Below are 14,505 nucleotides of genomic sequence, written 5' to 3'. Positions count from 1 at the left end.
TGGCACCCTCCCCCAAAAGTCATCAACTTAACATCACAAAGCACACCTTTTATCTCTCTCAACACTTAGGAAATTCCAAGGGTTTTGGGAACCATGAGCCAAGAACTGTAGGTGTTGAATAAATATTTTAGAATTCACAATATTGCCGTACGGAAGAGGGAGCAGGTAATCCAACTCAAAACTCATTTGGAATAGCCCCAGAGAGACATGTGAGAGACAGACAAAAGGCAGCATAAGGGGACATGGAGAGGGTCAGATTCTTGGACATCTTAGTGAAGTCAAACAAGTAAAAGTTGCTACTGCACAGAAAGGGAAACCTCTCAGTTTCAGGTTAAAGGAGAGTTTCATATAACGTCAAATATTCAAGCCCAAGTACAAAAATGAAGAAGGAGCCACTGACAGAGACGAAGAAGCAGATTTGAGGAGACCGATTTTGAGTGTTCGGTATTGGTAAAAAGTTAAGCGAAAATCATCAATCAACCCAGAAACAGGGTGGAGTTTTGGAGACCAGTTATGGCTGGAGATACAGACTTAGGTGAGACAGGTGGTAGCATATTGCAGGCCTTTCAATGAATAACTTTATGTGGGAAAAGAACATTTGGTAAGGAGAGAAAGGGGCCAAGATGGCATCCCTCCCTGGGAACACAAATGTCAAACAATGAATGAGTGAATGAGGAAGAACAACAGGGACTGAGAAGGAATACTCATAAGGAAGATAAAGAATCATGAGAGAGGATCTAGGTGATGAAAAAAAATAGTACTTTATGCTACTCTCCTTCATGATAATAGGGAGACAGATTTCTAGAGGAAAGGATACTCTAATCCACACTTTCTTCCTTTCTTCCCATAAAAATTACTGTCTATAAATTAATTCAATGTTTAGCTACATGAGTAGGGCCCGTTTGGAACATATTGAGAAGAGTTCTTTCTGAACAAGCTAACCCCAAAAGCACGTTGGCTGGAACAGCCTCTTTGTTTTGAGACATATTTCATTCCTGTTATGTGTTGACTTGATTGCAATGTTCTAAGTGACTTCGTAGCTGATTTATTTTCCTGTGAATGCTATGATAAGGCTGGAGCTCAGGAAACAGGACTTGAGAAGTTCGGAATTTAAATCAAGATGAACTTTAAAATGTAGAATTTGAACCAAATTTGACTTTCTAATCCCAGGAAAGAAGAATCACATGGGCCAATCAGGTTGGACTGTGTTTGCAGCAAACTTGTCCAAACGTGGGTCAGGAGCAGTTATTACTGTTGCTATGGTAACCTCTGAGCTTTTAGTGTGTGTTTGTGTGTGTGTATGTGTGTGTGTGTGTGTGTGTGTGTGTGTGTGTGTGTATTTCTATCTTGCTTCTGCAGTTCCAAAGTAAGATAAAGGGTGCTAAAAATTCAGTGATTTCTTATAGTCGCTAGAAGGAAAATGCATATCAAATCTTGCTTTTGAGGTCAGTGACTTTTTTCATATATATTAAGACATGATGGAATTATTTAATTACCTTTGCTAGCAAGTTTACAGACAAGTATACCCTATCATATTGCATATCCACAAATAGGATTATTTACATCCAATCTAAGGAGTGCTGACTAGTGTCATTGGAAGCAGAAGCTGTATCAGCATTTAAATTCCTACTTTTCTGGGCAAAAACCCAACTGAATGATTCAATTAAACTCTTTATGTTATATATTATCCACAAGTTCACAATATAAAGTGATTCTCCCAGTCTGAACTCCTGACTTTATTATTGCAATTTGGTAGCAAGACAATTTCCAAGGACTATTTTACTTGAACTGCAATGAAAACGTCAGGCCATAACATACTTTCTGATGCGGGTTTTATGAACGACACTCCAAAATCAACCATTATTTCAAGCACACGCAATAAATAACCTTCATTATTCATCAGAGTGTAAATATGCATTTGTGTTTGCAAATATGGTGGTTTCCTGAGCAAGGCATCCGGCAATCAACAGCCCCTGCAGCCATTTAAGGAGGTAACAAATGGACGTCGGCCTCGTTAATTGGCTAAGAGATCTCCTGAGTTGCTAAGAGACAAACAGTTCATTCTTCATTATACACATCGCTTACTGCCCTATGCTCAGTACCTAAGAGTGTGTCATGTTGTAGATCCTCAAGTAAAATGTACCGAATGGACAAGATTTAATTCACATCCCTGAGTGACTTATGGAGTTGTGATTTTTCCAATAATTTTAAAGGAATTTACTTGTCATTCCTTTTGAAATTATCAAACCCAATGAACTCCTTTAACAGAATTAACCAGTTAGGTAGACGTAGCATGTTGTAGTCCCAACACTGGAATGCTAGAGAACTTCTTTCTTTGAAGACACTGTTGACAGCTGCCTAAACCCTTTTTTTTTTCTCTTTTAAACAGAGACAGCCAAATATATTTTTACTGAGATTCCAGCAGTATATAAAGAATATATAAATTACACTGAACTGATAAATCCAAGATGTCCTGCAAAGGCATTTTGTGTCATTTGCTTCTGGCATTTAGGAGAGGTGCGTTTCTGCTTGAATCTCCTGTCCCAGGCCCCTTGGATGGGCTTCTTGGCCAACTTAACACTTTTTGCTACTGCTTCCTGGCCTAATAGAAACATCTCCATCTTCTGTGTGTGAATCTGTCTCCTCACCACTTCACTAGAATTACACTGGCTGGTTGTCCATGGATTTATCCATGAAAATATACCAAGTGACTCCACCATGTGTCAGTGGCCATGCTATGTGCTACACACTTGAGAGAAATGTTTGAGTAACTCTGCTATGGACTGAACGTTTGTGTCCCATCCCAGCCCCAAATCCATATGTTGAAGCCCTAACCCCCCACGTGATGGTATTTGGGGGTGGGGCCTTTGGGAGGTGATTAGGTTTAGATGAAGCCATGAAGGTGGAGCCCCCATGATGAGATCAGTGCCCTTAGAAGAAGAGGAAGGGACAGCAGGGCTTCTCCTCATTATTCAAGGACCTGTCAGGCAGGAAGTGGGGCCTCACCCAGAACCCCAGCATGCTGGCACCCTGATCTGAAACTTCCAGCCTGCAGAATTGTGAAAAAATAAATTTCTGTCATTTAAGCCCCCTCATCTATGGCATTTTTGTTGTGGCGGCCTGAGGAGACTAAGACAAACCTAAAGTGACTCTATGTCTCAATGCCAAGGGCTGAGGTCTATCAGCCATGGTCACTGCCGTCAGTCTAGTTGCTCCAGAGAAGAGAGGGTAAATGCCCAGAGCAGTCACAGGTGAGTGGACTGGCATGTTAGGTTTTGAAATCAGGTGCTGAAAAGAGAAATTTGGTGGAATGCATTTGGGCAAGGAGATGAACCACGAGCAGAGGTCTGAGTCACGGAAAAATGTATCATCTTCAGGGAACAATCAAATGCTCAGAGTAGGTGAGGTGTGGGCTTTTCCAGACCAGAGATGAATCTGGAGAGACAGGCTGGAATGGGTAAGTAGAAGTGGGACTGCTGGGTCCTGAAAGGCTAGAGATGCTTTGCTAAGGAGTTTAGGATTCATCCCACTAAAAAAAAAGTCACTGTGGATTCTTAAGCAAGCAAGGGATAGGCCAAATTTCTTTTTATTGTAAGAATACTCAACTTGAGATCTACCCTCTTTAGAGATGTTTAAGTAAATAGTACAGTACTGTTCATTAAAGGCATGAGGTGATACAGCAGATCTCTAGAACTTACTATCTTGCATAACTGATGTTTTAGAGCTGTTGAAGAGCGACTCCCCACCGCCCCCTCTCTCCAGCCCCTGGTAACCAACCACCTTTTATCTCTGCTTTGGTGTGTTTGACTACATTAGAGTTTATAAAAGTGCAATCATACAGTATTTGTCTTTCTGCAATTGGCCTATCTCTTTTAATATAATGTTCTCCAAGCCATGTTGTCACAAACAGCAGGATTTCCTTTTTTTTAAGTTGGTTAATATCCCACTTATGTACACACCACATTTTCTTTACCCATTCATCCATCAACAGACATTTAGGTTGTTTTCACATCTTAGTTATTGGGAATGCTGCAATGAACATGGAAGTGAAGATACCTCTTCAAGAGCATGGTTTCAACTCTTTTGGGTAAATACTTGGCAGTGGGATAGCTGGATCATAAGGGTAAGGGTCTCTTGCGTTCGGAAGATCTGCAACAACCAAGGGTACGACAAGTGACACAGGCGCTAGTTAGAGGCTGTTAGGCTAGTCAGTGGGAAGGAGACAGGGCTGGGGCTGCACTGAGGGAATGGAAAGGAGCCAGTGGACTTGTGGTGGCCTCCACAGGACTGGCCTTTCTCGTAGGACAAGGCATCAGCTGTCTACCTTCTCACTGTGCCAGGAGGTTCTCTGCTCCCGAACGTCTCCTTTGCCAAAGGGCCTGATAATCACACTGCATCTGACTCAGATTAGTCCAAGACATAACGTTTCCCTTGAAACAAAACAAAACAAAACAAAACCAAAACAAGCTTCTGGAATGCATGGCGCATTATCAGTGATGTCACCTTATATCAGCCCGATGTAACATTTCCCAAAGTGTGTTCTGTGGAACGCTAGTGACTGTCAGATGCTAATGTTTATTGCATTATACAAGCGAAAAACAACTAAAAAGCAAGAATTTGTGATAAAATCTCTTAAGGGAGAAGTCTCTAGGACAAACAGATTTATTTGCTGCAAGGTTCTCAAGTGTCTAATTTCTACTGTGCGTCATAAATACCTAAGAGAGGAGTACAGTATAGATTGTTGCTGAAGCATACCGGTTCACAGAAACGTTTTCATAGAACTTATCCCATGATTGGAGTTTAAAGGAACAATTGAGGAAATTGTTATCAGGATGATACAGGCTTCTCTCTAATTAGAAAACTTTGATAATTTTACTGCTAGCTTTGGTGGGAAGCAGGCATGGGGGAAAATTAGATGCTCTGACCAGAAATAGACCCATTGGGTTTAGTTACATCCCTTGGGGTCGATGTCTATTCTTTATCTCTGCTCCAAAGAGATCAAATCTATTCTTTCCTTTACATGGGAATTCTGTCAGTCGTGGAAGGCAGCTTGCACGAATATTCACACTGACCAGAGTTGTCCTCTGAGTGACACAGATGTATGCCCTTCAGTGGAGAGACAGTATTTCCTCGCAGTTCAGATCTTGTCCCGGTGTTTCTACGTGTTGGTAGCGCACATAAATGAACACACTAGTGCTTAGGTGGGACTATGGCCTCCTTCCACACAGCCCTCTCCTCGTCTAATTAAAGGAACACTGAACTAGCTTACTGGGTGTCACACCACATACTTGACAGATGCTGCTCTTTTGCAAAATTGAAGCCAGTGATCTTTCCCAGAGAGGCTCTGATTAAGCCACAGGTTTCTCATCCACTAATTTCAGGCCTTTTGCTTCTTTGGTGGAAGGTGCAGGGCCTTACATTCACTCTGTTTACATAACTCTGTATTTTGGCCCATCATTCACACCCATTCACTCATTGTGTTCAAGCTCTTGTCTGGGTTCGTGTAAGAAAATTTGCTGAGCATTCCTTCTCTATTATCGTCCTGATCCTGGACAAAAATGTGGAACAGGATGGGGGTGAATGCAGGGTGGTCATGACACGCCTCTAGATACATCTCCCCTCCATGACATCAATTCATTTCTTTACCCACCTCTGGGAACAGACATTCTGCCTAGTCCAGGACCCTCTTATGATCTCACATTTTGCCATTTTAATCACTGTTAAAACAGGCAAGGCTTTGTATATAGGCTTTGTACACTCAAAGCAACTCTATAGAAGAGTTCTTAATTTTCTTGGTAGGGGTGTGTGTGTGTGTGTGTGTGTGTGTGTGTGTGTGTGTGTGTGTGTGTACATAAAAGATTTAGGAGCTCCCAAATATCAGAAGATGAAAATGCATTTCTTCCTTAATAAGAAGCATTATGAACTAGCTCATGTTACGGGGGCAAAGTGCCAGAAATGTTGCCTCCCTGATCAGGGCCTGCAACGTCTCTGGGATTTGTCACAAACTGATTCAACTCAAAAGCTATCTGGAAAAATTAAGCTCTCAAAGAAATCTTGGCAGGTCTCTACCTTTTCCTGGATTTCAGGGAGCGATTTTGATTTCTGATCTCTTAAGTCCGTAACAATTTGCTATTTCTAATTTATTGCTTCATTTGTGACTGCTGCTACGGCAAGGTAAATTTATTCTGATTTGCACAACCTAAGTCCTTCCTCTGACAGTGACTAATTATTACCTGAGTTAAAATAATGAAAGTGTCGGAAAGTGTCCGAATGCAATTTGTTAGGAAAACATGTGGCATGCTGTGTTACCCCAGTCCAGAAAAACCTAAGTGATCAGAAACCATGGAGAATTAAGAAATGCTTTCCCCCTCAAAGGTTATAAATCAGTGCAGGAAATTTTAGGAACTTCTATTGCAAAGAACTGAATCTGGTGACACAAAGAGTGCTTGTGGGTTCTTAAATATCTCATATTTGAATAAAAGGGACTCTTTAAGGGAACCCACCATACAATTACATGACAACAACATTAGAGGAGTAAAGAGAACTAGTGTTGGGTGGATGTGCACCTGCTCCTGACGCCACTGTGCCCAGCACAGCGCACACTTCCTCTCATTTAATTTTCATAACAATTCTTTATGGACTCGTTGGAATTTGACTTACTTTATTCCCCAGCATCAACACACGCAGAGTCTATGTAGTTTTCCCAAGGACGTGGCTGATAAGTATTAGAGCTGTATTTCAAACACCAATTTCTCTGATTCAAGAGCTCTTCCCACCATACCAAGGCTCCACTTAACGTTGATTTCATTTAACATGTGCAGAAATTTAAAACATAAAATGACTCAATGGAGCTCCTAGTCAAGAAGCCATGTGCATGGGGCCACATGTATATGTAACAGAACTAACTATGAACATGAGGAGTGATAAATGCAGACCTAAAATGAGTAACAGAATTTGGTGGAGAAACAAGAAGGCCAAAGACTTTCTCACTTGTCTCACATTCTAGAGTAATGTCTGGCCCAAGGTCAGATTCTTTCTGCTCTGAAATTTATTCAGTCTCCAAATGTTTTTGTTTTTCTTTCCTTAATTTCGAGACTTTCTTTAAAGATTTATGACCCAAATAGGTTAGAGATGTCAAGATTACTACCAGGTAAAATATGTATAATCATCATAATAATTATGATAATGAAGACAGCAAGTGTCCAAAAGGTGCTTCTTTTAAATTTAGTGGTATAATTTTTATTTGCACGGTAAATCTACAGAAAGCAGTAACTAAATTTTGGCAATTTGAAACTACTATATTATTAATAAAGATACGTTTATGTTGGAAGCTTCTTTTTCACATTTAAAAACCTGTTATTTAGATGAGTATGTAAATATTTTGTAAGTTAAGATACTTATGCTTACAAGGCCCATTAAGATACCTGTGTTGGTAACTTAAGGCATTGCTTCAAGTGTATTCCATACTTTGTGTCATTATTAAGCAAATACACACACACACACACACACACACACACGATGCCAAAAAAATGTATACACAGTTTCAGAATGGAAAAAACTGTATTAATTGTAATACTCAATATATACCGATAACGAAAGATGAATATGTCACGTTTGACTTCTGCAATTACAAGAGGTGCACAAAGTGGTTCCCATCAGTGTCCAGACACTTCTGATGACAGTGAACTACCGCTTGAGGATAGATAACATCTCTTAAAATGTTATATATATTTTATAACATATTATATATATATATATATATATATATATATATATNTATATATATATATATATATATATATATATATATATGACATTGTAGGTAAAGTTCATATGGAGGAAAGAGTTCTTAATTTGATTATGTTGTTAATTGCAAATAATTTTTAAAAACTCATTTCAGAGTGTTCACCCACGTGGCCGAGCAGGGTCCTCACCAGTACAAAACTGTGATGACATCTGGATATTGCCACCTTTAAAATTTCTTAAAGGGGGGTCTCCTAGAAACGTGGCTAATCAAAAGTATTCCCTATGGAAAAACTGATTTTCTACCCAAATATTCATCCATGCTGAATAGGTAACAAAATGTGGGACGTACATAAAATGGAATATTACTCAGCACTAAAAAGTTAATGGGATTCTGACACATGCTACAACATGGATGAACTTTGATGACACTGTGCTAAGTTAAATAAACCAGGCACTAAAAAGACAAATAGTATATGATTATACTCATATGAGGTCCCCAGAAAGGTGAAATTCATAGAGACAGAAAGTAGTGGTGGTTTCCAGGGGCTGGAAGGAGATGGAGATCGTTCGTTATTATTTAATGGGTAGCGTTTCAGTTAGAGAAGATGAAGCATTTCTGGAGATGGATTGTGGTGATGGTGGCCCAACAATGTGAATGCACTCAATGTCACTGAACTGTACTCTTAAAAAGGGTAAGATGGTAAATTTTTGTAAATTTTTAAAAATGGTAAATTTTATGTTATGTTTTACCACAATAAAAAAAAGAACTGATTTTCAGTTTAAGAAATGTATGGCCTTGTAAATTTTTTCCTAAAACATATTTTTCTGGTAAGAACAAGTTAGGATAGGGGCAGAGTAAGGAAAATTTTCAAATCTTAGGCAAAGTATTTTTTTAAACACTATATTTTTGAACAGATAATATATGCATATGATAACAAACGCAAATTTTTCAACAGGGTGTATGATCAAACTTAAGTCCCTCTCTTAGTAGTTTTCTCATCACTGGAGGCAGCCATTATTATCAGTTTGGATATAATGCAAATTTTTAAAAACTCAAATTATAGTGCTCCTTGCTTTCTACACATAAGAAATCTTTGAAATTCTCCATTTATAATACTGCTTCATTCTTTTAAATTACCGCGGTTGTATTTCATTGTATGAATGCACCATAATTGATCTAACAGTCTCCTATGGATTATTACTAAGATTTGTTTCCAATATTTTAGAATCATAAGTGATTCTCCAGTGAGTACCACTGTATGAATACCATTTCTTACCATGGGAAAATATGGGTATTTTAACAAGTTGACAGTGGGGAACTATGACTTCTTAGATCCAAAGTTACACTAGGTCCATCGGGAGAGATGGAAGAAGGGGGCGTGCCTCCTTAATCAGAAGATGAGAAAGAAAGTTGGAGTGTTGGCTAAGTTATGATAGGAGTTCAGTAATGGTATAGGAAAAAAAAGGGATGGTGGATTTACTTAAACTTTTAAGAAGGGAAACATTCTAGGACTTGACCAAAGTATGGGAGAGGGTAGTTTAAAATTTCAAGTTTAAAGATTTGGAGCTTTCTAAACTGAGAGACTGGGAAATTCAGTTCAGTTTCACATTGTGCTCTAGGTAGGAAGGGAAGAAGAATACCACACGCCCTTCAACACAAGTCTCTACTGGCTTTTGGAACGTCTTTCAAATCATCATGGCAGAGGCTCAGGGTCTAGAAAACGTGTAGGTTTAGGAGAATGAGAACAACCTCTGCATAAAACTAATGAAAGGTCTGTTGCAACGTCTCATAGACGACGAATGGGCTCGTGATAATTACTTCTGGACTAACTGACCTTCGGTATGCTGGACGATGATAAATTCAGAAGAGTCCTCTCTTGCATCAATAACAGAGAGCACTTTTCTTGGATTTCTGAAAATGGCCACCATCTCAGTTTTGGCAAATGCACATTGGTTCATAGTATGTGAAACACCAAAAGACGCTGAATAGATGAAAGAAGGAATGGAATGAAGAGAGTCAATAAGGAATATTGATCACAGCAGTGGGAAAATGATTGATGGTGATATGCCCATCAACAAAAAGGATTTATTTCATGAAATGAAATTGGAGCATATGTTTCCAGTAAAGCAGGATGTTTGAAAATCTAGTAGAAAGAGAATGAGCCTTAGAGACAAACATACCTAGGCTTAAATCTCACACTGAAGAAATAATACTGTGTGATTTAGAGCAAGTTCTTTCATGTTTTAAATCTCAATTCCCTTGCTTATAAAGTACATATAATAAGACATTTTGTGTACGAATTTAACAAGACAACACATAAAGTGTGTGGCACAGTGTCAGGTATATGGTGTATATTCAGTAAATGCAACTTCCTGCCACCTTCCTCTTTGTGGTACCAAGTACTATTCCTACGATAAAATAATCACATGTGGAAATTAATGGGACACTGAAGATTGAAGGTTTGGGGCCGTATAGTGAGGTTAAGAGCATATCCTAATGGACCTTGGCTGCATGGATTCTATCTGAGCCTTGCTACTTATCAACCATGTAAATGCTATAACCACATGTTTCCTTTTCTACCATCCCCAAGTTCTATGGAAATAACCAAAGTGCCAGTTCATACAGTTGCACGGTTGGAGGCAATCTTGCATGTAGCACTTTTCACAAAGCACTCAGAAAATGATAACTGATGAAAGAATTTATTGGCATGTGAAGGGAGCTGCTTTTATCCATTTGCTATAAGTAAACTAGGTTGTTATTTTGCATTTAACTACCTGAAAAACCGCAATGAGCTCTCTAAATGACTGGCCATTTAATTATTGTCTAAAGGTGTGTCTAAGGAGAATGTAAATCATAGGCTCATAGGCCTGTGAAATGTTAGTACGGAAGGGACCACCTTGGGCGTTGAGAAAAATACTATCTATCATAGCCTTCCTTTTTGAGTGGCATGGTAAATAGAAACTAACTGGACAGTTCTGTTATATTTAATGTGTTTGTGCACGCTGGGTAAACTCTACTTTAACGCTATAATATCTATTGAATATTTCCTCTGAGAGTAGGTCTTATTATTAGATTATATTATACAAGATGAGACCAGTCAATAAATGATGTTTTTTCCCCACCCTGCTTGCCAATGGAAATACCTGTTTTTTAAATTACTTCAAGATCGTCTTTGTAGGAGTCTAGGAAAAAATATGCCCATGAATCATAAAATTGACAAGCCCTGGGGCTGAGTGGGCCTGGTATAAGAGATGCAAAGAACAAAGATAAAGGTGCATTATAGGTATGCAGAGACAGGGAGAATTAAAGATAAACAAAAGAAGCAGTTATTGTATGAGAGCAGGAAGGCAGAATGGTACACTTAGAATGCAAAAACAAAAGTAAAAGATGTTAAAAAAAGCACTTGACCTGGACAGAACAGGAGGACTGCCTTTCATACAAATGTTAGAAAAAAAAAAAGGAAGAAGAAGTGGTGATTCTATTGCATAATTGAGATTTAATTAGGCCAAAGAATGCTATATTTTCATTCTTACTACTATTGCTTTTATTTTTCAATTTAATCCATTTTCAGTCACAAAAGGTTTTCTCCTTTTTTCTTAATCTCCTATCATCACCAGTAACAGCTCACCTGTTTTAAAAATATCTTGACCCGAATAAGAAAAGCCCCTTTTGAATTAATTACTCCTCTCGGGGAAAGTGAAGGTACTTCCCTTAATTCAAAGTTAAAGTTGCAGAGTAAAAGGAAAAGAAAAAGAGCCCAGAAACTCACAGCTCTCCCTTGCTGGTCAAACAATCTAACAGGAGAGGGGGGAAAAGGGTTGCATATATATACCCGTTTTTGCCTATAAAAAATTTTTTCATATCTCACAAAACCAAATTCTTCTGTAAGACTGACATTTCAGAAGAGGAGGGAAGGCAGACAGGTGAACTCCGATCAAAATGGATTTTGCCAACCTTCCATTTTAAAGGTCAAGGCTGTTGCAGACTCATGTTGTGTTTTTAGTCTAAAGCTCCCGACTTCATTTCCAGCATTCAGGAAACACCCATGAAAGAAAGGAAGAGAATTCTTCCCTTGCTCTCCCTGGGACTTCAAATGCTTGCAGACGGGCGCCTGCATTATGACAGCAAAATGACTTCCTGTCATGTGTGCTATTCTTCTAGAGCTGGAGGAAGAATGTTTAATTGATTCATTTATGAATTGGGGACAATTCTGGAAAAAAATGACATGTGAGCTTACCTTTTCTTCTAGTCTCCACTGCTCAAGAATGAATGCTCAAAAGTGTTCGATGTTTATGGACTAGTTTTCTGCAATGACTGGGCTTCCTGTTTCCTGCTTTCACCTATCAGACCATTACTCACTCTGGAGTTTGTTCTTGGAGAACTTTCCAGATCAGTCCAAAAGTGCATGCGCTCTCTTGTGAACCAAGAAAGCCCTTGGCCAACTTAATCTAACGTGCTCTTATCCTCCTGGGCTTTCTGTTCACACCAGGCCCTGGCCGCATAATGAGAAATCCACACAGCCCTGGTCTTTGACCAGCCCACAGTAAATGAGGGAATGCCGGGGGGAAAAAAGAGGACTCCTTTCTTTGACGGAGATGAAATGTTTGTGTAAAAAGTTCCTAAAAGTGCCACTTTCATATGAAAGAGTCTAAGCGCATTCACTTGAACGTGGTTTTAAATTTTGGCCTAACTGTTCTTATAGATGCTCTTTCTGCAGTGTCATATAATGTGAGTTTAACTCTTACGATGTTATAAATGTTACTGGGCAATATTATATGTTGTGGAGATATATTTTGTGATAGATTACAATTATTTGTAATGTAAGACAGGACGAAGTGTTTCTCAGCCCTCTCAGGGTCCCTGGCTAGGTCTGAAAATTAAACTGACAAACAAGGTTAACAGAAAAGGCATACAAGTTTATATAAGTTTTATGTGACACGAGAGCCATTGTTAGGAAATGGAGACTTGAAGAAATGGTTAAACTTGAGTAGTTCTACACTAGGTTTAGTGAAGACTGGACAGTCAAACATAAGACGCTGAAGAGTATAAAGTGAGTGTGCGTTAACTGGTAGAAACTTAGCCAGGCCGGCCTGTCCGGATTCTCCTCAGTGTCCCTTCATCTTCTAAGATAGGGGTGTTCCTTTCCTTCAGTATAAGGAGGCCATACTTATATACTCTTACATACATACTCTTGACTCAGTTGAGGGTTTTACGACCTGTTTCAGGAAAAAAGGACAAGTGGGGATGGGGGGAAGGTCAGCGTGACCTCCTCAGCTTAAAAGATTCAACATGCCAAGGTGCCATGTTTATGGGTAGCCATGTCCCGAACCCCATCGTTAGTATTTTAAAATATTACAGAATTACACAACACCAGATTTTGTGCCACGTTACAGATAATGCAGTGTACCGTATTTCACGCTGTACGTGCTATTACACACTCACATGCCCACATATAAGAGAAAAAGGTTCTGTATTTCTTGAACTCAAGTAAGATACAAGCTAATGGAATGTTAATGCTAAAAGGGTCCTCAGAAATGATCAATAATGACCCCCTATTTAAAAAAATGACTTCACGGGGGCCTAGAGTACTCAGGCGGGTGGTCCAGTGGCAGACAGTTGGTTAATGGCAGAGTCATTCCAAGGAATGGAGTCTGGTCCTCCTGGGTCCTGGCCCAGCCAGCTCTCAGCTCCTGGTTTTCAGCAGCCACTTGAATTCTCTGTGGACTGGAGATGCTCAGGAAATGTCTTCAACACCAACAGATTGTACAAAATAAGCACGTGCAACTGAATCACTTAGGTTCCTAATATTTGACATTTAACACCCCATACTGAGGAATATCTTTGACCCATCCGTGCTACATCTGAACCTGAAAGAAAAATGTTTATGCTTGTTATTAGACATCTAGATGCCTGTCTCCCTTCCCTGCCCTTGGAGACATATGCCTCTATTGTCAGCTCCGTTTCCTGTGTTTAACCCATGCTCGGTCTCCTCTGATTGCCCCTAATGGAGCCTGACAGTTGTAGAGTTAATCTAAGCTCTGGTCTCTAGGTTTCACCTCAGGAAACAATCAGTCCCCTGAGCGTTCAGGCTTCTTGCAAGGCTATATTCCCCGAGGGTCCTGTCCCAGCCCAGCTGGGGAGCCTTTCCCATTGTCTGCCAAATGGACACCAATTAAGTCAACTGTTCCCCAATTAGAATTTTTGCAGAATTCCTCCTGTTCTCTTGTACTGGCTCCCAAGCCAGGGTCTGTTTTAGGAATTAGTTACCCAAGGAGGAAAATAAATAAATAAATGGCAGCCCTTTCCTGTAACCTGATCCCCCTGGGTGTTTCCTGTCAGCCATTCACACAACTTGATCCTGGGCTAGATGGCAACTGCTTGGTGGCTCTGAGCTTTGTCATCTGCATAATCCTTCCACCAGGCTGTTCTCAGGGCCTGGCCCAAAGCGAAGGGCCCCTGTGTGCCCCAGAGGGGCCCTCCAGTCACCGGGAAGAGGCAAGAACCCTCCTCTTTGTACCAGAAACGTGGGTTGGCTTTGAAGAGATGAAAGCCTGGTGTTTTGCTTTCTGGAGGAAATGCTCCTGCGTTTGGACAACCGACTCGGAGGCAGATGTGTTCTCGTGATGAAGGATTTTGCAGAGCGCGGCATTTCCAGGCAACGTTTAAGATGTCAATCAATGGTGTTTGAAATCACTCAGGCTGTCACAGCTGGGTGACACTGAGGCTGAGTCGGGGAGTCTTTAGAGAATGGGGACGCT

Source organism: Hipposideros armiger, unplaced genomic scaffold (genome assembly GCF_001890085.2).
Source record: "Hipposideros armiger isolate ML-2016 unplaced genomic scaffold, ASM189008v1 scaffold_35, whole genome shotgun sequence".
NCBI lineage: Eukaryota > Metazoa > Chordata > Mammalia > Chiroptera > Hipposideridae > Hipposideros > Hipposideros armiger.
This window is presented reverse-complemented; position numbering follows the sequence as displayed.